This window comes from Sarcophilus harrisii, chromosome 2 (assembly GCF_902635505.1).
Source record: "Sarcophilus harrisii chromosome 2, mSarHar1.11, whole genome shotgun sequence".
Classification (NCBI taxonomy): domain Eukaryota; kingdom Metazoa; phylum Chordata; class Mammalia; order Dasyuromorphia; family Dasyuridae; genus Sarcophilus; species Sarcophilus harrisii.
In genome coordinates this window covers 375,475,325-375,497,080 of record NC_045427.1, presented here as the reverse complement: position 1 = coordinate 375,497,080, position 21,756 = coordinate 375,475,325, and the positions used below count along the sequence as shown (strand labels likewise).

Here is a 21,756-nt window from a genome sequence, read left to right as displayed (position 1 = left end):
TATTTTGTTAGATAAGCTCAGGGGATTCAAGTGGGGAAGAGGTCAGACTGCTGGGCAAGCATTTTATAAATATTATTTTATTTGACCCTCATAATAAACTAGGGAGGTATGTGTTTACATAACATGTAAGTCTTATCCCTCCTTTTATGGTTGAGAAAACTGAGGCAGAGAGCGGTTAAATGACTTGCTTAAGGTTACTCAGCTAGTAAATCTCTGAGGCTGGATTTCAACGCAGATCTTCTTGACTCCAGGTCTAAGTGATCTATTTACAATGCTACCAAGTTGTCCCTGGACTGAAACAATTTGCTGGTGAAACTTGACAGAAGCATCATGTATTACTATCAGTGGGGTAAAGGGGATAATGATGAAATGAATATAATTTTCAGCAAGGTCCATGATTCCTGTCTACTTGCTTACATATATCTTATGATTTCATTTATTTTACTACCAGGCTGAATTCTGTTGTAAGTCTAGTAAGAGGAAAAAAACCCAATGGTATAAAATAACGGTAAATTAAGATTTCTTCTTTAGAAGGATGTTTTAAAAGTATTATACTGAATGAAGTCTCCTTTCTAGGTTTAGGATCACACACTAACAATCAGAGTTTCCCAACTATTAGATCTATGCTAGAATAGAATGGGTAATGGACTTCCTCCTTACTGGTGATCTGCACTTAGAAGTTAGGTGACCACTTATTGGGTATATTGTAGTGGGGATTATTTGGGAGGATATGAATTGGGCTATCTGACCACCAAGGTCCTAGCTAACTCTAAAATTCTACAGTTCCTTTCTTCCTTCCATTCATGTCTAGCCAATTTTCAGGCAGCATACATACAAATCCCCATCCTAAAGTCTTTTTAGCTGGTACAGTTTACCAGAATTAGTTCTTCATCTGCCATAACTGGGTTTACCTCCATAGCACAACTAGGCAACAGAAAGGACTAGAGTGGAGGTTTTTCCAGGCTGGGAACCTGAAATAATGCCGAGAGAAGGGAGGCAGTTCTCAGAGATGCTTGTCCTTTCATCTGGCTGATTTCCAGCCCCCAAATAGCTCTTCTGTCTACTCCAAAAATAAGATCACATGAAGGGGAAAAACAAATACCCAAGTGCTTGTCCTTTAGTGTCCTCAGTGGGCTCCCTGACGTCATCCACACTTTGTCAGGGCCTTTACAATTAGCTCAGTTTCCATCGGCCGCCGAACCGGCCCCCCCACCCAGGAGCTCCATCAGATATTGGAACGGGGTGTGGTATTACACTGTGCATTCCTCGGGGGAGCTCTGAGTGTTTTTCCTCATGAGCCCTATTTACAGCTAGAGAGGGAACCTGTGTGAGAGAGGGCAAGTGGACCACTCAGTCCCTGACCTCAGGAGGCTGAGGGTAGCAGTCTCTCTTTATTTAAGGGAACTCCCTCCTCCTGATTGTGAGTGGTGACTCCCTTCCTTCTGCAGCTTAGAGGCCCTGCTTTTGATTGCTCAGTGCCTGATACAGAAGCGGACCCTGAAAGTACGTCAGAGCCAGAGGAAGGAGGTGAGTGTATGGCCCCCCTGAGGAGCTAGGATTCCTGAAGCCCAGCCTTTCCCAGTTCCTTTCCCAGCTGAGAGGGATGGAAAGGTTTCCAAAACACACCCTCTCCCCTTCCCTTCTGATCCCTATGCTTGCGAGGAGCCAGCCCCTTTCTCCCATTCTATGAAAATCGTACCCAGTCCTGGGCAGATCGGATGGGATGGGCAGTGAAAGCCCTTGGCTTCTTGATTCTGGCATCCTGAGACTCATCTGCTCTCAGAAAGGCCTGTGTTCTAAGAGTTATGATTCCTGAAGGGGGAGGTTCTTCCTGCCAATTGAATTACCTTTGCGTATACAGGAGAAGCCATTTCCGAGGAAATCATTAAGCTCAATCCCATTACAGGGGAGATAGTGCCTGCTCTTAAGAAGCCCTGCAGGAAATGAGAAATAAATAAAATGCTGCCATTTGTCTTCTTAGCGTCTGGACAAAGGAGAGTGAATGGATATATAGAATCTTCCCTCCCCCACATCCCACCTGCATGGCCTGTAAACTATATTTCTTTTTACCAGCTCTAAAGATGTCTTCCTTTGGTTGAAAAAGAAGCAAGAAAGCCTAGCCATTGGGGAGAATTGCTCAGGGAGCTGTGGGAGGGGTTTGCAGACATGGCAGAGAACTACATCTCTGCATATCCATGGTTTCATATGTTTATGCCTATTAATATGTGGACTAGTCCAGGCTTCTGTGTGGATCCCTTTATTGTTGTTATGGTTTCAGTTATTTTTAAAAATAACAATAACTGACATTTACATGATACTTGAAGGTTTAAAAATCATTGCACTTACATTGGGTTCAGTGAAAAGATTATTGTCTCTGGAATTAAAAGGACTAGATTCAACTCTTACTGTTAATGCTTATTACCTGTGAGACCTTAGACATGTTCACATAACCACTCTTACCTGTGCTGGAATACACGGCCTCTGAAGTCTTTCCCAGGTCCACAACTTTGATTCTATGATCTCATTTGAACTTCACAACAAACCTATGAGTTAAAGTAGTAGAAATCTCAATCCCATTTAAAGAGGTTAAATGGCTTGCTAAAAAAAAGTCACATAGTAAGTGAGACAGGATTTGAACTCAGCTAAGTTTTTATCTTATTTTCAACATTCTTTCACTGTATCATGTTGCTCTTTTTTGTCATTAAAGGAAAATGGTTCTAGCTCTCATGTAGAAATTCACTTTGGGAGTCCATTAAACCTTCCACTAGCTGGAGTTCTATTCAAGGGGTTATTTTATTAGATGGACCTTTGGTCCTTCTTGAGTAGGTCTTCCATTTAAGCTTTGGATTAGTCATTTCCATGTTGACTACTGGTTGCCAAAATCCTAATGGGCACAGGCTCTATGTCTAAGTATACTTTATCATCTAGAATTGGCACAGAGCACCTTCTTCTCTGCCCCCTCCTTCACACTTTTTATGGTATGTGTATATATGAGGAAGAGATATAATCAGTTTACATGCTAGCTAAAGATGACTTATGAAGATGATTCCTGAAGGTTAGAACAGATTATTACAAGAAATTGTTGCATTTCCATCCCTGATAATCTTGAAATTAGGAAAAACAACCAAAAAGAGGCATCATAGAATAATGGAAGCTGTGTGATGCAATAGAAAGAAGTCTTTGACCTTTTAGCCAGGGGGACTTCCATTAAATTGCTACCACTGATACAGACTAGTAGTATAACCACGAGGACAAATCATTTAAACCCTGCATGCCCCAAATTGCTCTTTAAGATTAAAAGCTATAGACAGAAGTCCATTTACTTCTGTGAAGGGAGTTCCCTACATCGATGAAATCACAGGACAGAACAAAATTTAAAACAAAAAAGTACAGGCAGATCTACTCTGTCTCTCCCCCTCATCACTCTCATTTTCCCCTTCTTGATCATGCTTTTTTTTTTAAAATAGTATTTTGTTTTTTTTTTTTCCAAAATATGCAAAATAGTTTTCAACATTCACCAAATTTGTGTTCCAAATTTTTCTCCTCTCTCTTTCCCTCTTTCCTCCCCAAGACAACAAGCAATAATAGGTTAAACATGTGCTGTTCTTCAAAACATATTTCCTTATTTATATGTTGTGCAAAAAAATCAATCATACTTTTCCCTATTCTTCATGTCATCCTCCATTTCCATATATGCCAAGGGCCTTTACAAATTTTTTAGTCTCATCTGTATCCTATCCATTGGATCTAAATTTAATCCCCTCTTCCTCCATTCAGCCTTCTAAATCTGCTCCAGCCCACTCTGTCCCTGTCTTTTATGAACTTCTACTGCCCTAAGGTAAGACTGTATAGCTGGACACTTAGTTGTTTTCTCATAATTTGATGTATGTTAGTCTTCTCTCCCCAGGAAGTTTATAAGTATGAGGGCTTAAGTCATGTTTCATGGTGTCCTTGTTCCTCTCCGCATTCTCACCCAACACTGAGGTAGACAGCCAACAAATGTCTTTTGATTTTTTGGCATACATTTGCCCTCAATGGCTTAGGGATTGGATGACTTATTAAAGATCCTTCATTCTCCTTTCCATTCATCATTTACTTACCCCGAGCTTACCACTGATGTTTCCTGCTTCTTGATTATACAAAACAAACAGCCCAAATTATGGGTCTTAAAGAAAAAGAAAACTTTGACATTCCTAAGATGACTTTCCTCAGCGTCATTTGAGAACTGCCTTCCCAATGGCTTCCACAAGTTGGTCACTCATCCAAGTGGCAGGAAGGATCCTAGAGCTTCTCTGAAGTTGGGTACGACCATGCCCTGGAACACTGCTCCATGTTGAAGCAGCAAAATGTGTCCAGAGTGCATCTTCCAAGGAAGAATCCCCTAACCAAATTCGTCTGTCTGTTTATTTATTTGCTAATAACTAAGGTGGTCTTTCCTCAAACATTGCTTGGGAGTGGGACTCAGGCGCCATTGGCCACACACACATCATTAGTGATGGAGCTCTGTGGTTGCTGGCTGTCACCATAGAGCTGTCCACAGTGTCTTTGCCCTTGTTGCCTGAGGTAAGACCAAAACTGGAAACCCTCCCTCATAGAGTGGTTTACAGGGTTGGGAAGGTGACCAGACTTTGGTCTTCAAGGTTTAAAGAATCATAGCATGTCAGAATTGGAAGGAAGCTCAGAGGCCATCCAGTCTAACCCCTACCTGAACAAAAATCCCTTCTATAACATATCCAACAAATGGCCATTCAGCTTCTGTTTCAAGACCTACAGTCAATGGGGAATCACCGCCTCCTCAGGTAGGCCATTCTGTTTTTGGTCAGCTCTAATTATTAGGATATTTTCCCTTAAGTCAAATCTAACCCTGTTTCTCTGCAATTCCCATTCATTTGGATTAAAGGAGACAAAGCCAAAATCATGAAACATAAAAGTTAAGTATTTTTTTAAAACAATATTTGCTCAATCCCATCAAAACATCTTGTTGAGGTATTTCTCCATACACCAGTAAGGTGATAATCTCTGAAATCTTCATTTTTACTTCTTGTGCCATGGATAGCTGTGATACATGTCAGCAGCATCTCCTTGACCAGCTGACTCCTACAGAACATTCCAGCTTTACAACTATGATCCTTTGACCCTGAAAAATTGAGTATTTGTTCAAGTTTACATGCTACCAGGGAGCCATAGCATTCTGAGCCAATAACAATTTGTCTTGCAGTAGGCAAACAGATTGCTGATAATATTATTTTCACAGCTGTCACATCTTCTTAGGATGGTATACATTATCCTCTAGGGCTATCCACCCTTTAGTCATGTGTCTGGTTTTTAGAATATCATCACTTTCTCTTCGGTTAATGCTATATATGAATCTATGTATAAATAATTTATGCAAGGTGGATTTGTTGAGAAGGGACCAAGCACCTGGTTTTTCATTTTGACTAATTTGTCTGTCTGGGATTTGTTTGCCTGTGTGGCTCATGGGAGCTTGAAGATGAAATTAAAGGTCTGTCTAATGTACATGTAAATGTGTTGCACCAGAATAAACCCAAATTATTTTATTAAGAAAATTCAGGATGTCTGGTTTGCACTCCCAGTTAGTTGTTTACATGTCGATAGAAAAGAGAAATTTAACTCAAATGCAAAAACGTCAGTCTCTGGAGTCAAGAACCAGACTGTGGGTTAAATTTAGGATGCCCAGCGCAAAAAGAGAGGACTGGAGAAAGGGAAGAATAATGAAGTACTAGGAGGAATTGTAGATTAGAAGGAAATGAAAAAGATTTCCCTGTTAAGCTCAACTCAATTCCCTGTGCTTAGCTTTTTCATGAGGTTTAGAGGGAAAGGGATGTTTTTCAAATGAGTTTTCAGATGCATTGATCACAGAACAACTCAAAATAAACCTTTTCTTACACCTTATTTGAAGTTCTGGAAGAATATCCTTAGCCATTTTCTGTCAGAGGAACTCTGAGTCTTACTCATCCAAGCATTTTCCCAGAATGAGGGAAGAAATGGAGGTCTTTTGCTTTCCCCCCAAACATGTCCTTTTCTCTCTTCCTCTAATGTCCTTAAGGATAATTGGGGGAAAACCTCAATTCTTAATTACTGCAAATGTCCTTAAGGTCTGGATGAACTCTGAGGGAATCTGGAGTTTCTATTTTCCAAATAGCATCTTTGGTATTTTTAAGACCAAGTACTCAAAAAACAGTAGATAGAATGCCAGGCCTGGAGTTGAGAACACTCATCTTACTGAATTCAAATATGTCCTCAGATACTAGTTGTGTGCCTGGGAAAGTCATTTTTTTGCCTCAGTTTCCTCAACTGTAAAATGGGGATAATAGTTGCACCTACCTCCTAGGATTGTTGTGAGGATCAAATGAGATAATAATTTGTGAAGCATTTAGCACAGTGCTTGGCACATAGTGGACTTAATAGATGCTTGTTCCTTTTCTCTTGCTTTACTTCCTCAATATTAATCGCAAAATTTTACTGAATTCCTAGTAGTATTTTATGTTTGTATCTTTTTTCAACAGCTAGGTGACAGTGAATAGCACATCAGACCTGGACTCATGAAAACTCATCTTCCTGAGTTCAAATCAGTCCTCAGATACTTACTAGTTGTATCTCCCAGAAAAAGTCACTTAACCTTGTTTGCTTCAGTTTCCTTATTTATGAAATAACCTGGAGAAGGAAATGGTAAAGCACCATGACATCTTTGCCAGAAAACCCCCAAAGGGGGCACGAAGAGTTGGAAATGACTGAAACAACTGCCAACAACAAATTCTTATTCAAGATGATCAGGCAATATTATTATGGTTAAAAATCAAAAATTGAACTAAGAAAACAGGAGTTTCTATTAAGACTCTATTACATGATAGTTGTGTGACCCTGGGCACTTCTTCACTTGTTTGGGTCTCAGCTTTCCTTACTGATAAAAAAAAGTTTTCCCATTGGGGTGGATTATGTCTAAAGTATCTTTGAACCAAATATCTTATTATTTTATCAAATATTATTGGAGTTGCTATCTCATAGGAAACACTAAAAATCAGAGCCCAAGAAAATTAAACAAAAACAATGCAGTCTGTCTGAGATGAATCAGATGGGCATGTATTGCTCAGGGTAATTATTATGAGTATCCATTATCATCCAGTTCAACCCACTTATTTTCCAGATGATCTTGTGATATGTAGAAATGGCAATTGAATGAGAGTTCCATTTGATAAAACACGGTTTTGTTAATGTTGGAATGCTTTTTCAGGTGAAGCTAATGTACTAACTTATCCTCAGAATTTTTGAGTAGCCTAGCACTAATAAAAGAGACTCTGAGTTTTCCTTTTTAGATTCAAAAAGGTAGTTTCTCCTTGCATGTACCATGAGGAATTCTGTGATTCCTTCAAACAGGATAATAAGTTGTTCCCTAAAGCCACCCTGGTCCTGACAGCTGCCCACATGAGTCAGGATGGGATGAGAATATTTTCTAGTTCTGACAGGTCAGTCTATAACTTGAATGAATCAGAAACAGGGTAGCTCGTTGGGCTGTCACATGCTCTCCTAAAATTCATTTATTAAGCCTCTACTATGGACAAGGTCACTCTACTCTGTCTGCAAGGCAATGGAGATATAAAGGCAGACCAAAATATGAATCAATCCCTGCCTTCAAGAAACTTTTCTTCTCCTGGGGAATGCAGCATGCTCCCCAGGAAAGAAATGCTAAGTCTTATGCAAAGGGGAAAGGAAATGCTATTAATTGGAGAGAAAGGGTGGATCTTTGAAAGGTCTCCTGCAGGAAGAGTTGAAACTAGGGATTCTTCAGGTCAGAGGGAAGGAAAGAGTGTATTCCAGATATGGGGGAATCACTTATGCAAAAGCATAGAAATGGGAGATGGTGTGTTGTATTCAGGGAGTAGCTAACAGGCCAGTACAAACAACAAATATATGCAGCAGGCCTTAGATTTCCCTGAGGAGGAGAGAACCTCCCTTAATTACAGAAAACTGGTAACCACATTTCCATTTAGCTTTTCCAAGACTACCTCCTGAACCAGTCTTTCATCATAGTCTCTTCTCTCACCTTACTGTCAAGGGCTTATTCTAGTACAGACAGCCTCCCACACATGCCCTTCTATTCAGGTGGACTCCAGCAAGACCCAAACTGCAGTGTAGATGCTCACTGGAAAGACTCCCATTTTTTTCCTGACACATTCGTCACTGAACAAACTTAAGTTTTCTGTGAGAATTCACTTGTCGATTCAGGTAAGGATGATTGAAATCTGCTCTCAGACCTGACCCCATCTCTTCACATTCCTGACCCGGTGGGTTGCTGTTTGCTTAATTTTACTCTCATTCCCTTGAGATTCAGCAACAAAAGCAGACAGACAGACAGACACCTACACACACGTGCATACTGGCCAGATGATAGATCCGAAAGGGAAGAGAAAACAGCTAGCTCCCTTTCATCCTGTGATTTGCTGATTTCGGAGGAGCTTTTCTGAGCTATGACCTGCTGTTTCCTTGGTGACTAAAGCCTCAAAATAAACAGGAGGCTGCTCAGCTGAGGCCAGTGGTCCATTCAGCTGGGCCATCTGCCCTAAGACAAACCACGTTAAAAAAAATGCTTGTGGGAGCAGGCAGCCCGACTGCTCCATCTCTCAGTCCACTTGGCTCATTGCTCCCCCTTCCCTGGCCTGTCTGCTTGTCAGATGAAAGTCTAGAATTATTCCACATCTCTGTTCTCAGTCAAGTTTTCTTAAATGTAGTGGGGTGTGTGTGTGTGTATGTGTGTGTCTGTGTGTGTGTGTGTGCAGAATGCATGAGATAAAATTGTCTGGAATTGGTCAGTGTGTATATGTGTGGGAAGGGTTGTCTAAGGGGGAATTTCTGTGTGTGTGTGTTGTGTGTACATGAGGGAAGGGCTGTCTTGGGGGGGGGGGGAATTGTTTGCTCAGAGATAAACAGGAGCCCGAGACAGCTAGAGACCCAGAGAGCTCAGCTGAATCCTCACCCTGCCTCTCTTTCCCACACAGAGTTCTGGGACCAGTAGTTCGCTCTGTGGCACTTCCTGGAGGAATTCCAGCAACCTGATGTGCATGCCATAGCTCGCCACCTTTCCCCACAAGGAGCTGCAGTAACTCAGAGCTTCTGAAGCCGGCCAAGGACTTCTGAGGAGGCAGACGCCTGAGCAGCGGCAATAGCAGCAGCAGCACCCAACCCCAGTGACAGAGGGGAACTGCAGATCCTGAGGAGAAAGGGAAACAGCGACTGAGTGAACCTGCCTTCCCCACTGACTGGGGCAACAGAGAGACAGCCCTCGTCCTGCTCCCGCAGGTAAGGCTCGGGTGTCTGGCTCAGCAGAGAGAAAAAAGTTTCTCTCTCCATCTTGAACTTGGTTTCTGTGTCTCTGTGCTGAGGAGGGCTATGTGGGAAATGGAGGAGGAGGGAGAAAGGAAGGGAATGAATGAAGAGGAAAAGTCACCGCTATTAAAGTTGTAAACAGACACCACTGGCTGTCAGTGTTCCGGCAGCTAATGCTTAGAAACTTAGGGACAGCTGGATAGAAAGTAAGACATAGCTTGGTCCAGGTTTAAGAAAAAAAAAGTGTTATTTAGGGTTTTCTGGGAAGTAGTGGGAAAGCAATTCTTTCTTGTAGGGACTGCAGGAATAGCAAAATGATATTGTCATTGCACTGTCACCGTCACCCCATCCCCAGCTGAGTCACTGGTGATTAATTAGTGATGCAGGAATCTTCTCATTTACTTAATTTCCCCATTTGGACTTTCTTTGTCATTCTTCGTCAGCAGGAGAAGGTTGTGGTCATTGGTGAGTTTGGCCAGCAGTATCTTACCATGCATGTCTCACACTTTTGGACAGCTTTGAAACTCAGCATCCTCCAAAGCCATTGTTCATTGTGGATGGAGGACTTAACAATATTGTTTATGCTGTTGGAGGTCTGGAAGTGTAGGTATTATTGGCGTGTCTGTTTAGAGTTCAGAAGGGTGGCATTTTGGCGGCTCCATAGGTAATTTTTACTGGATACCTTTAACTGAGTTTCCATTAGACAAAGTAATTGGTTAACCATTTTTTCATGCTCCTCTCGCTCTTATCTCTCCTTTTTTGAAAACTTCTACTTTTTTTTTTTTATTAATGTCTATGTTTCTGACATAATTTTTTTCCTCTAAATTTTTCACTATGTCATACTCTTCACTGAACCTTTCTTTGTAACAACAAAAAATGATCCAGCAAAATTTGCCAATACAACTGCATCCACATCTATCAGATTTGGTTTCTGTAGTCATCTGATTTCTGGATTTAATAATGGTCATTTAATTTACTTTGATTTCAGTTGCCTTTTTGTTTTGTTTTTGTTTATATCATTATTGCCATTGAATGTATCCCCCTCCCTCCACCCTTCTTACTTTACTCTGTATCAGTTCATACAGGTCTTCCTGTGTTTCTTTGATTTCCCCTTCTTTGTCATTTCTTAGAGGACAATAATATTTCATTACATTTACAATCTGTAATTTATTTATACCCTTCCCAATTAATGAATATTTGCTTTGTTTCTAACATTTTTTTCTGCTATAAAAAGTGACTCTATGAATATTCTGTATGTATAATATACTTTGTTTCTTTTCCCAATAAATGTTTCATCTAGAAGCTCATGGATAGATTGGAAAATTGATCAATGGGAGAAGAGAAATGAATTTGGGGAAAGCAAAGGGGTAAATGTATTTCGGAGTCACTTATGGCAACAGATATTCTTTGGGGTTGAAGGGCTGGATAAAACTAATTTACCTATTGGTTTTTGCCAAGAATGAAGGTGAGGCAGGTTTTAACTTCCCTGAGGCAATGGGAGAGACAATTGCCTAAATAGCCTGTAAAGTAAGCTGAGCTTTCTGTACTATGCTAGAGTGAAAATCAGAAGTGACTTAAGATTCCTGGAAACCACCTCAGGGCTTTGGCATTATGTGTACCAGTTTGGCTGATGTTAGCTGATAAACATAGTCCTACCATGTAATGAGGACCTCTTAGAATAGGAAATTATCATAGTTAGGAATTTGTCAGTTAAATGTTAGGGCAGAAGTCTAGGACTTCATTTTAAATTATCATTATCATTTTTAATAGTGAAAAAGTAAGTTTTCTCTGTATAATTCAGGTGCTTCATCCCAGTACTCAAACAAGCTTCATTATAGCAATAATTTTATCATCATCATTATCATTCTCCTTTGGTCTGAACCTGTGAGTTTCTTTTTTGTGGGGGATTGCTTTCACTGATACAGATCAACAACTCATCTATAACTTAAAGTCAGAGAGATGCTTAGGGCATTGAGGGGCTAAGTGATAAGGTAACACAACTTGAAAATATTTCTTCCAGACTCTAAGGCTGGACTTCTACCTTCTTTACCAGGCCACATTTCATATAAAGTGACTTTAAATAAGTAGCCAATTAAGTCAATTAGAATCCAATTTGGTTAGTATAACCTCTCCTTCCTCTCTTCAAATTGCAATTCCTATCCATTCTGCAAAACTGAGGTAAATACTAACTCCTTCAGGGAACAATCACTGATACCTCTGTTCAGCAATGATGTTACTTCTCAGCCTCATATAACATGTTGCTTATATTCTCTAATTCATATATTATATAATGTAATGTATTCTGGTGATTTTTTTGTTTCTCTCTTCCCTCCCCCCCTTTCCTTCATTATACAGTGATTTCCATGAGGATCAAGGCTGTGTTTTATTTCAGTTTAAAGCCTATCAGTACACTGCACACAGTAGGCACTTAACTATCTGTTCAATAGATTCCCTGTGGAAATTACTTAGTTCTTCTAACAATATAGATTACATACCTAATCCAATTCAGTTTAATTCAACAGCTTTTTTTTTAAAGCACTTGCTATCTTTGAGTTATTCTTTAAGGAGCTGGGGTCACACAATAGTCTTAACTCCTAAGATTTATAATCTAATGAGAAGGGGATATGTCATGTGCACAAATGAATATGATATGAATTGGAAAATGATAAGGGAAAAGGAGATATTCAGATGTAGTGAAAAAGAAAAATTGAGGGACAGACCCTTCATTTGTTAACTTAGTTGAGGCTTACTATTGGAGATTACTTTCAATAGGTAGAATTGAAGAAGAAATATGTTTCAGGAATGGACATAGCCTGTGAGCAAACATGGAGATAGAAGAGGGAAGAATGAGTTGGTGAATAGCTAGTGGTTCGAACTGGCTGAAATATAGATTATGTAAAGGAAGAGAATGTGAAATATAATTGGAAATGGAGGTTAGAGCCCCATTAGGGCTGTAAATGTCAGATTTGTACTTTCTTTTATATGGAATAAGGAGGGAACCATGACTAGTACTGAGCAGGGGCATAAATCTTTAGTCAGTGTGCTAGAAAATTCTTTTGTTTGACATTGGATGAGCCATTCAGTTTGGAGAAAAGAAAAAGGTAGGAGACAAATGCCCAGTGTCACAGTGTGGACAAACCAATAAATCAATTAGAAAATCAAAAGAATTTATTAAGTACTTACTATACTAAGCACTTCACCAAGTGTTGGAGATAAAAAGAAAAAAGAAAATAATTCCTGCTCTCAAGGAACTTATATTCTAATGGGAGAGCCAGCATGCACTCAGTTACATACAAGATAAATGCAGAATAGATGAAAGGTAGCCTCAGAGGGGAAGGCCCTAGCAGCCCTAGAGGATTAGAAAATACTTCCTAAATCTATCTCTAATATGGGGAGGGGGAAAATGTCATAGCACATGTATTAGTGATGAGGTGAGACCAATGCCACTTGTTGGAACCCTTCCTCGATACCCCTTACCTTAAGTCAGTGATGTACACAACACATTGTTTTAAACTTTTCCTTTTTTCTTTTTTTTTGCTAAGACAATTGGGGTCAAGTGACTTGCCCAGGGTCACACAGTCAGGAGGGAGTGAACTCAGGTCCCCTGACTTCAGGGCTGGTGCTCTATCTACTGCACCACCTAGCTGCCCCCTGTTTTTAACCTTTCATAAGCACTAATTATGTACCATTTTATGTTATAGTTCAAATGAGATAACATGCAAAGCACTGTGCAAATATGTTATTTATTGTTATTATTATTACTTATAGTTATCTGTGTATATGCCTTTTCATCAATAAATCAAATGTTCCAGGAGGGCATAGATCTTATCTAAATTTGGTATCACTTCTAGCCACACAGAAATACACAGGTATATCCAGACAAACCCATTTATATCCGGAAATAAAATTTGTTATTGTTATTCAGTTGTATTCCACTCTTTGTGACTCCATTTGGAATTTCTTTGGCAAAGATTACTGGAGTGGTTTGCTATTTCCTTTTCTAGTTCATTTTACAGATGAGGAAACTGAGGTAAACAGGGTGAAATGACTTGCCCAGGATCACACAATTAGTAAATCTCTGAGACCAGATTTGAACTCAAGAAGATGAGACTCAGGATGAAACTTCCTGACTGTATTTCTATGCCAACTAGTTGTCCCCAAGTAAAATTAGCTCTCTCTTTAAAAAAGAAAAAACAATTTTAATTGTTAGTTCTTTTAGTTTAATGAATAAAAATAGCATCTTCAGTGACTGTGTAGTCAGAGTTTGCCCTGAAAAAATTAAAAATAAAATTCCCTAGATGCACACACCTAAGCTTCCAGCATTTAACACAGATGACAAAATGAATGACACATTGTTATAATACAGTTACCCAGGGGTAACCTGGACTACCTCTCATAGGTCTGACACCTTTGGGAAGGATTCCTTTTCAAAGGGTAAGACAAACTAAAGTCATTTGTGGAGACCACACCCCATGGCAACCCAGACTTCTCCCAGCTCTCATGGAGGAGGAGCAGAGGCAGCCAATCACCAGGTACATCCTCAGGCTCACATGCCATCCATGCCTATGCCTCTGGACTGATGCCAGTTTGCACAAGCCTCCTGGAGAGAGAGGTACTTGAGAAATCTGGCCTTCCAGTGAGAAAGGAAATTCCATTGTTTAATAAAAAATGAAACTTTAGTTAACTAACCAACAATTTGCTGAAGGCAACAGTCTTTATTTAGTCATGTATAAACTCTTGGAGAGTTGGGATTTTTTTCATTTTTTGTACTTGTATCCCATCTAATACCTGGAACATAGTAGATGTTTGATGAACACTTATTAAATGCTGATTGAGTGACTATAATGGATAGAATATTACCCATGTTTTAGATTAAAATCTTGCCTAAGAAACTAATTGTTTGACTGTGGGAAAGCCAGAGTCTCAGTTTCCTCCTCTGTAAAAGAGTTAATAATAAGAGATTACAGCAACAACTTGCAGGGGTTATGATAAGAGCTGAAAACCTTAAAGGGCACAAATGTGTGCCTCCTGTAGAAATATGAATTATTATTATTATTTGTCCTAAAGTATATTTTTTATTTATCTGTAGAAATATATAGGATTCAGTTTCTCTTCCAGGCTATTTTAATACTTGCTGCATTGACCAGCAAAGGAATCAGCTTTTCCCCTTTCATTTGCAATGGTGATTCATTAAATGCAAATGTTTATTATTAATGCTATAATTCCCACAGGGGGATGACAAGGTGATATCTTTGTGAAGGATGAGTCAGCATCTCTGTCTGGGTATGAGCCAGCCTGGCAATGGGCAAAGGTTCTGAAAGTCAGCCTTGCTGTGGAATGCACAGTACTAGCTTGCTATTGGGATGGTGTTTATCTCTTAGAAAACAGAGTCAATTTCCTTGGAGACTGGGCTTCAGGCACAAACTACTTCTCTTTTGCTGTCTTTATGTTATTTGCTAAGAATTTCAGCTTAAATAGCAGACTCTGTAGGTAGAGCATGTACACTATTGAATTAGGGTTCCATTTGGATGGACAGATTGCAGGGTGACTTTTTTCCTCCTGCCCTTATTTGTTATCACTGGGGCTCTGTGCAAACCAAACCATAAATTAAGTACTAAAATTTCAAGTGGAGTAGGATTATAGGATTTAAAGCTGGGTGATACATTTTGTTATTGAGTTATTTCCAGTTACATTTGATTCTTCTTGCTCCCAGGAAGGGATCTTCTTGGCAAAGACACTGGAGTGGTTTGTCATTTTCCTTCTCCAGCTCATTTTACAAATGAGGAAACTGAGGCAAACAGGGTTAAGTAAATTGCCCAGGGTCTCATAGCTAGGGAATCTCTGAGGCTGGATTTGAACTCAGGAAGATAAGTCTCCAAACCAGGTACTCTATACAATGAGCCACGTAGGCTAACTCAGTGATTCTTTAGAGGTTATTTAATTCAACATTCTCATTTTACAAATAAGGAAACTTAGGAGAAGCTCCAGGTTTATCATTGGGACAATAATAAAGAAGTAAGTTCAAATCTGACCTCAGACATTTATTAGCTGTGTGACATTAGGCAAATCACTTAACCCTATTTACCTCATTTTCTTTGTCAAATGAACTAGAGAAGGAAATGGCAAATCCCTCTAGTGTCTTTACCTAGGAAAATAGCAAATGGGATCATGAAGAGTCAGATATGACTAAAGTAATTGAACAACAACAAATATTACACTGGATAGAGAGCTAGACATGGGAATTAGGAAAACCTGAATTCAAATCCTGCCTCAGATGCTTACTAGTTGTGTGATTCTGGGCAAGTTAACATCTGGGTTAATACATTTGTCTCCACATCTATGAAATGTGGATAATAATAACATCTATTTCACAGGGTTGTTGTGAAGAACAACTAAGATCTTATGTATAAAGTGCTTTGCAAAACTTAAAAAGGACTATATAAATGCTAGTTACTTATTAAGTGATTTGTCCAGGAAGGAAACAGAACTATATATTTTTTTAATTTTGCATGTGCGTGTGAGGCAATTGGAGTTAAGAGACTTATCCAGTTAGAAATTGTCAAATGTCTGAAGTTGGATTTGAACTCAGGTCTTCTTAACTCCAGGGCTGGTGCTCTTTCTACTGTGCCATACAGCTGCCCCTGAAATTTTATTTTTTTTTTTAAGTTTTAATGATAGCTGTTTTAAAACACTATGATAATATTTCCCCTTCCTCCCCTCCTTGTGACCATTTAAAAACTCTTCTTGTCATAAATTAAATTATTTAGACAAAACCAACTGATAATAAAGAGTAACTGTATCTGTCAGCATATGCAAAATTCCATACTGATAGTCCCCTTCTTCTTCCCCGATCCCATTTCATACTGAGCATAAGAAGGTACATTTTATCATCTGACCTCTGCAACCCATATTAGTCATTGCCTTTAATCTACGTTTAGATGCTTTTTAGCATTGTTTTCAGTGAAGTTATTGCATTTATTATCAATATTTTGATTCTCCTGGTTCTGTTTATTTTGCTTCACTTTAGTTTAAACAAGTCTTCCAAAATTCCTCTGAATTTTTCATGTTTCTCATGGCACAACTGTTAGTCATATAAAGTAGTTTGCTCAGCCATTCAAATGAGATCAAACGAGATAATATTTGTAAAGCACATAATATAGCGATTAGTACTCCATTCCTTTCCCCTTTCCATTACCCTAAGTGATTGAGTTCCCATTTTGTTTCTAGATTTTTACTAATATGTTACTACAAATTATTATTACTATATTGCATATATATTATATATACATATATATGCTAAGATATACAATATAATGCATTACTATAAATATTTTGGTATGTATAGGTGCTTCCTGGGTATTTTTGACCTTAAGACAAAGGCTCAGCAATTGGATCACTAGATCATGGGCACTTAATTCACATAAAAACCTCAGTTGCTTGTGGAAAAAAAAGTTTTATTAATTCCTTTTGTTTTTATAACACAATTGAAGGGAAAAAAAGATCTATCTTCCCTCTACTGCTTCCATTTGGACCTCCCCTGGTAATGAAGACAATAATACCATATTCACATCTGAAACTATGTACAACTCTCTGTCCTAGTCACTGGCCCTTCTGCCACAGCAAAAGATTTACATTGCATTATTTGCTCTTAGTGTACACTTGATTTTTTAAGTTCGAGTTTAACTTCGTTTTAGTGACTTTATAACTTACATTGTTGTACAGATTGTTCTTTAAGGTTTTGCATGTTTCTCTTGATATGATAGGATTATTGATTCAGATCTGGAAGGGATGTCAGACGCTATCTAATGCAACTCCTTCCTTTTACAAATGGAGAAAAATGAAGTTCCAAAAATTTGAATGACTTGCCTAAGGTCACACAGCTAGCAACTTTCAGAACCAGTTTAAACAAATCTTCCCATGTTCATTATATTCCTTATATGAATCATTTCTTGCTTTATAATACTATGCCATACATTAATATACAATTTTTTCAGGTATTCTTCTCTTTTCCTCTGCTCTCCTCTCCTCTCCCTTCTCTCCTTTTCTCTTCCTTCTTTTCTTTTTTTTTCTTGCTTTCTCTCTTTCTATCTCTTTCTTTCTTTCCTACCATTTTGGTATATATTGGACCTTTCCTTTTGTCTTCCTTGGGAATATATGCCTAGTAGAGACATTTCCATATTACTGGTTATATAATGAATGGCATAATCACTTTTTTTGCTTAATTCCAAATTGATAAAAATAATTGTTCCTCCATCACTGACTTTTTATTTTTGTCATTTTTGCTAATTTGCAGTGTGTGATGTGTAGCCTCAGTATTCTCTTACTTATATTGATTATGGAGTATATTTTCCAGTCGTCAGTTTCTAGTTTTCAGTACTTTCAAAACTATCTGTTCACATTATCTGTCTATCTGCTGGGAATGCATTTGGTGTTCTCTCTGTATTAGGTGTAAAATATCTTGGATATCAGATTTCAATATAAATTTTTATATTCTATAGTTTCCATTTTTTCTAATTTCATTGATTTTATTTATGCAAAAGCCTTTTATTTTTATGTAGTGTGAAATTGTCTAGTTTTTCTTTTATTATTTCATCTCTCTCTTGATTTGTTAAGAATTCAGCATGATCCACTCTACTTCCAGTCATAGTTATGCAAATTATACATATATATTTATTTTTATCTAAATTTTTAAAATGATGTGACTTTTTACAATCAGTTCATATATTTATTTTGAGCTTTTTGCACACCTACAAGACACATGGCAAAACATGTTAGTCTAAATCTAATTTCTGTTTTCTAGTTTTCCCTGCAATTTTTCTCAAAAAGGGTATCCTTCCTCTGATAATTTATATTCTTGGTCTTACCTTTTAATTGCTTCTATTTCTTACTTATCTAGTCTGTTTTACTTTGGTTTTCTTTTATTTTCTTTTTAAAACAATATTAAACAGTTTTGGTGACCATTTGAGATAATTTGAGGTATTTATTTGAATAATATTTGATGTAATGTGGTTTGAAATCTAGTAAAACCAGCCCAAATGTGTTAGTATTTTTCTCATTTTCTTTGAGATTTTAGAAATATTGCTTTTCTAAATGAATTTTGTTATTTTTTCTAGTTATATGAAGTATTCTCTTGATAATATGATTAGTCTAGCACTAACTCTATATATTAATGTAAGTAGGTTTCAAATTTTTGTTATATTGTTATACTATGTTATACTATGTATATATGTTATACTATGTATAACTATATACTATGTATATATGTTATATACATATATATATGCCCAACCCTGAGCAGTATATAACACAAATGTCTCAGAAGATTACTTATCAGGTATTTTATACATTTGTAAATACATTTTTTCTTATCATTTCTTTTCTTTTAAAAACATGCTAAATAGAAATAGAAAGATCCTTCCAAGTCTATACTTTTTTTTTTTTTTTTTTTTTAGTGTTTTTATCTAATAAGTGCTGTATTTTGTCTAAGGCTTTTCTTGCAACTATTGAAATGATGGTTGTTTTTTGTTGTTGTTATTTCTAGTTTATATGATTATATTAATTTATCTCTTAAGTTAAATCATTCTTATACCCTTGATTTAAATCCAGTTTAGTCATAGTAAATTATTTCCCAACAGTGTAACTGTAATCTCTTAGCAAAGTTCACAGGATCATAGATTTGCAGTTCAAAGGGACTTAGAAGTCATTGAGTTCAACTCCCTCATTTTACAGATGAGGAAAAAGGATTATATTTGCAATTTTTACATTATTATTTGGCATTGAAATTGGTCTGCAGTTTTCTCTTTTTCTGTTCTGTCACTTCTTTGTTTGGGTATCAGGGCCATTTTGTCTTGTAAACGGAGTTTGGTAGAATGTAGTGCCTCTGTTTTTAAGAATTTTTGTGGCATGGGTATTACATCTGCCCCTGGATTTTTTTGGCTTCATTTCTCTCTCTCTCTCTCTCTCTCTCTCTCTCTCTCTCTCTCTCTCCTCCTTTTCTCTCTGTCATTTTATTTATGGCTTGCCCATAGGAGGTGCTTAATAAATACTTGTTGAATTGAAATATAGGAATGTACATGCCTGCCCAACCAACTACTCTGCTAATTCAATTGAGTTATAGACTGACCTGTCAAACTAGAAAGCATTCCCATATCATCCCTCCCTTGTGTGGGCAGCTTTCAGGTCCAGAGAGGCTAAGATGGAAACCTGTCATCCCACATCAAGGAATCTCATAACTCCTCTTGGCACATGCAAGAATGAACTCTGAGCAGTTTTACTTAGTACTGAATAGAAATATTGATGATGATGTTTGTGGATTTCTTTTGTATGCTGCTATTTAACTTAAACTATTAATTATCTTGATTAGTTTCTTAGCTTATTCTCTGGGGTTTTCCAAGTAAACTACCATATTCCCCCAAAAGCAAGGACAACGTAGTTTTCTCTCTGCTTTTATACATAAAATACACACAAACAGACACACAGACACACATATATGAACACATACTTTTGTATGTGTGTATACATAAATAAGATGAGAGGGAAATTAAAAGGTATATAAGTATACATATCATTATTATGTCATATATTTATATACCTTCTAATTCGCCTCTCATCTTCTTGCTATCGTTAGCATTTCTAACACAGTATCAAATAATAATGGGAAAGCAGGCAACTTTACCCCAGAGCTGATATTTGAACCCAGGATCTGTGACTTCAAATCTAGTATTTTTGCTTCTGTTCTAAAAGAAACATTCTTTAATACCAAATTAAAAATGTAAAAAACAATGGTATCATGCCATCTGTAAAACTCCTTACAATGCATTCTGTACAATTATATATCTTGGCTTAAATAAACCAAATATCAATTTCTGAAAATATGCTTTTATGATGCATATAAACTGAGATATGGGCTATTATTTCCCAAACAAAAAAAAAAAGATCCATTTTAGCCAAACTGAACAAATAGCCTTTTCTTGAACTTTATAGTCCGCCTCCAGCTTCTGTGACTTTCCACAAATCATTCTCTCATTTTGAGAATGCATTCCTTCCTTATCTTTGCTGCTCAGAACACTTATCTTCCAAGAAGTTTCAACTCATCTACAGCCTTTTCCATGAAACATTCCTTGATTCCTCCAGTTATAAATTCTTTCTCTTTCCCTAAAGGACTTTACATTATACATTCTATAACTTCATTGAAATACATACTCTTTAAAGGCAGGAATATTATTTCATTTTTGCTTTTGTATCTCAAGCACTTGAGAGATAGTATAGTTAAGAAATGCATAGTTTTAGGAAAATTCATTAATTGATCATGTTTTTCAAATGCTTTTTCTCCTTTACATTCTGTCCTCTGTTTTTGTGTTTCTCTTCCATCAAGTTCCATGAAGTTTAACTATTATCTCTATGCATTTGATTTATATATTCACTCTTACTGTCTCCCCCAAACTTTCTTCTGCCCTACCAATTGTCTTTTAGACATTTCGAACTGAATATTCCAGAAACAGCTTAAACTTAACGTGTTTAAAACTGAACTAAATATCTTTTCCTCTAAATTGTCACCTCTTCCAAACTTCTCTATCTCTATTAAAGGTAACACCATTCTTCCAGTTTCCCAGTTACATACCCTTGGAATTATCCTGGATTCTTCACTCTCCCTCACTCCTTCTAGCCAATCAATTGTCAAATCTTGCCATTTCTAACTTTATAGCATTTTTCACATCAGGGCCCTTATCTCCCTTCCTCTCCTAAGTTTTTTCAATAGTTCCCTAATGCTCTCTGTTTCTCCCAATTCCAATCCATTCTATGCATTATTGCCAAAGTAATTTCCCTTAAGCACAGATTTGACCATGAGACACCCCTATTTAACCTACTCTTGTGGCTTCCTATTGCCTCTAGGATTTGACCCTCCCTTTGTTCCTTACATGTGACACTCTACCTCTTTTTTGAATTTATAATGACCATTCCATTTTCTTTTTTTTTTTATAACAATAGCTTTTTATTTTTCAAAATACATGCAAAGATAGTTTTCAACATTAACCCTGCAAAATCTCGTGTTCTAAGTTTTTCTCCCTCCCTTTCTACCTCTCCCCTTCCCTAGATAGCAAGTAATCCAATACAGGTTAAACATGTGCAGTTCTTTTAAACATATTTCCACATTTATCATGCTGCACAAGAAAAATCGGATCAAAAGAGAAAAAATGGGAAAGAAAAAACAAGCAAGCAAGCAACAACAACAACAAAGATGAAAATGGTGTGTTTCATATTCAGTCCCCATAGTCCTCTCTCTGGATGCAGCTGGCTCTCTCCATCATAAGTCTTTTGGAAGTGCCCTGAATCCCCTCATTGTTGAAAAGAGCCATGTCCATCAGAATTGATCATCATATAATCTTACTGTGGCCTGAGTTTAAATCCAACCTC

The 21,756-nt window shown here is 37.5% G+C and overlaps 1 protein-coding gene across 4 annotated transcripts in view; it reads left to right on the top strand.

The window, feature by feature from the left end:
- The first annotated feature begins 1,168 nt into the window (after nt 1–1,168).
- The window catches only part of FGF1 (fibroblast growth factor 1), a 138,114-nt gene continuing 117,526 nt past the window's right edge, over nt 1,169–21,756 (top strand). Inside the window, exons 1-2 of one of the 4 annotated variants that reach the window (XM_012551522.3) lie at nt 1,169–1,527; nt 9,015–9,315. The gene's annotated coding sequence lies outside the window, so the exon portion shown is untranslated. Of the gene's footprint in view, nt 1,528–8,639; nt 8,752–9,014; nt 9,316–21,756 lie in introns of those variants that run through there. The other 3 variants (XM_003756690.4, XM_031953467.1, XM_031953466.1) reach the window with 3 other exon arrangements.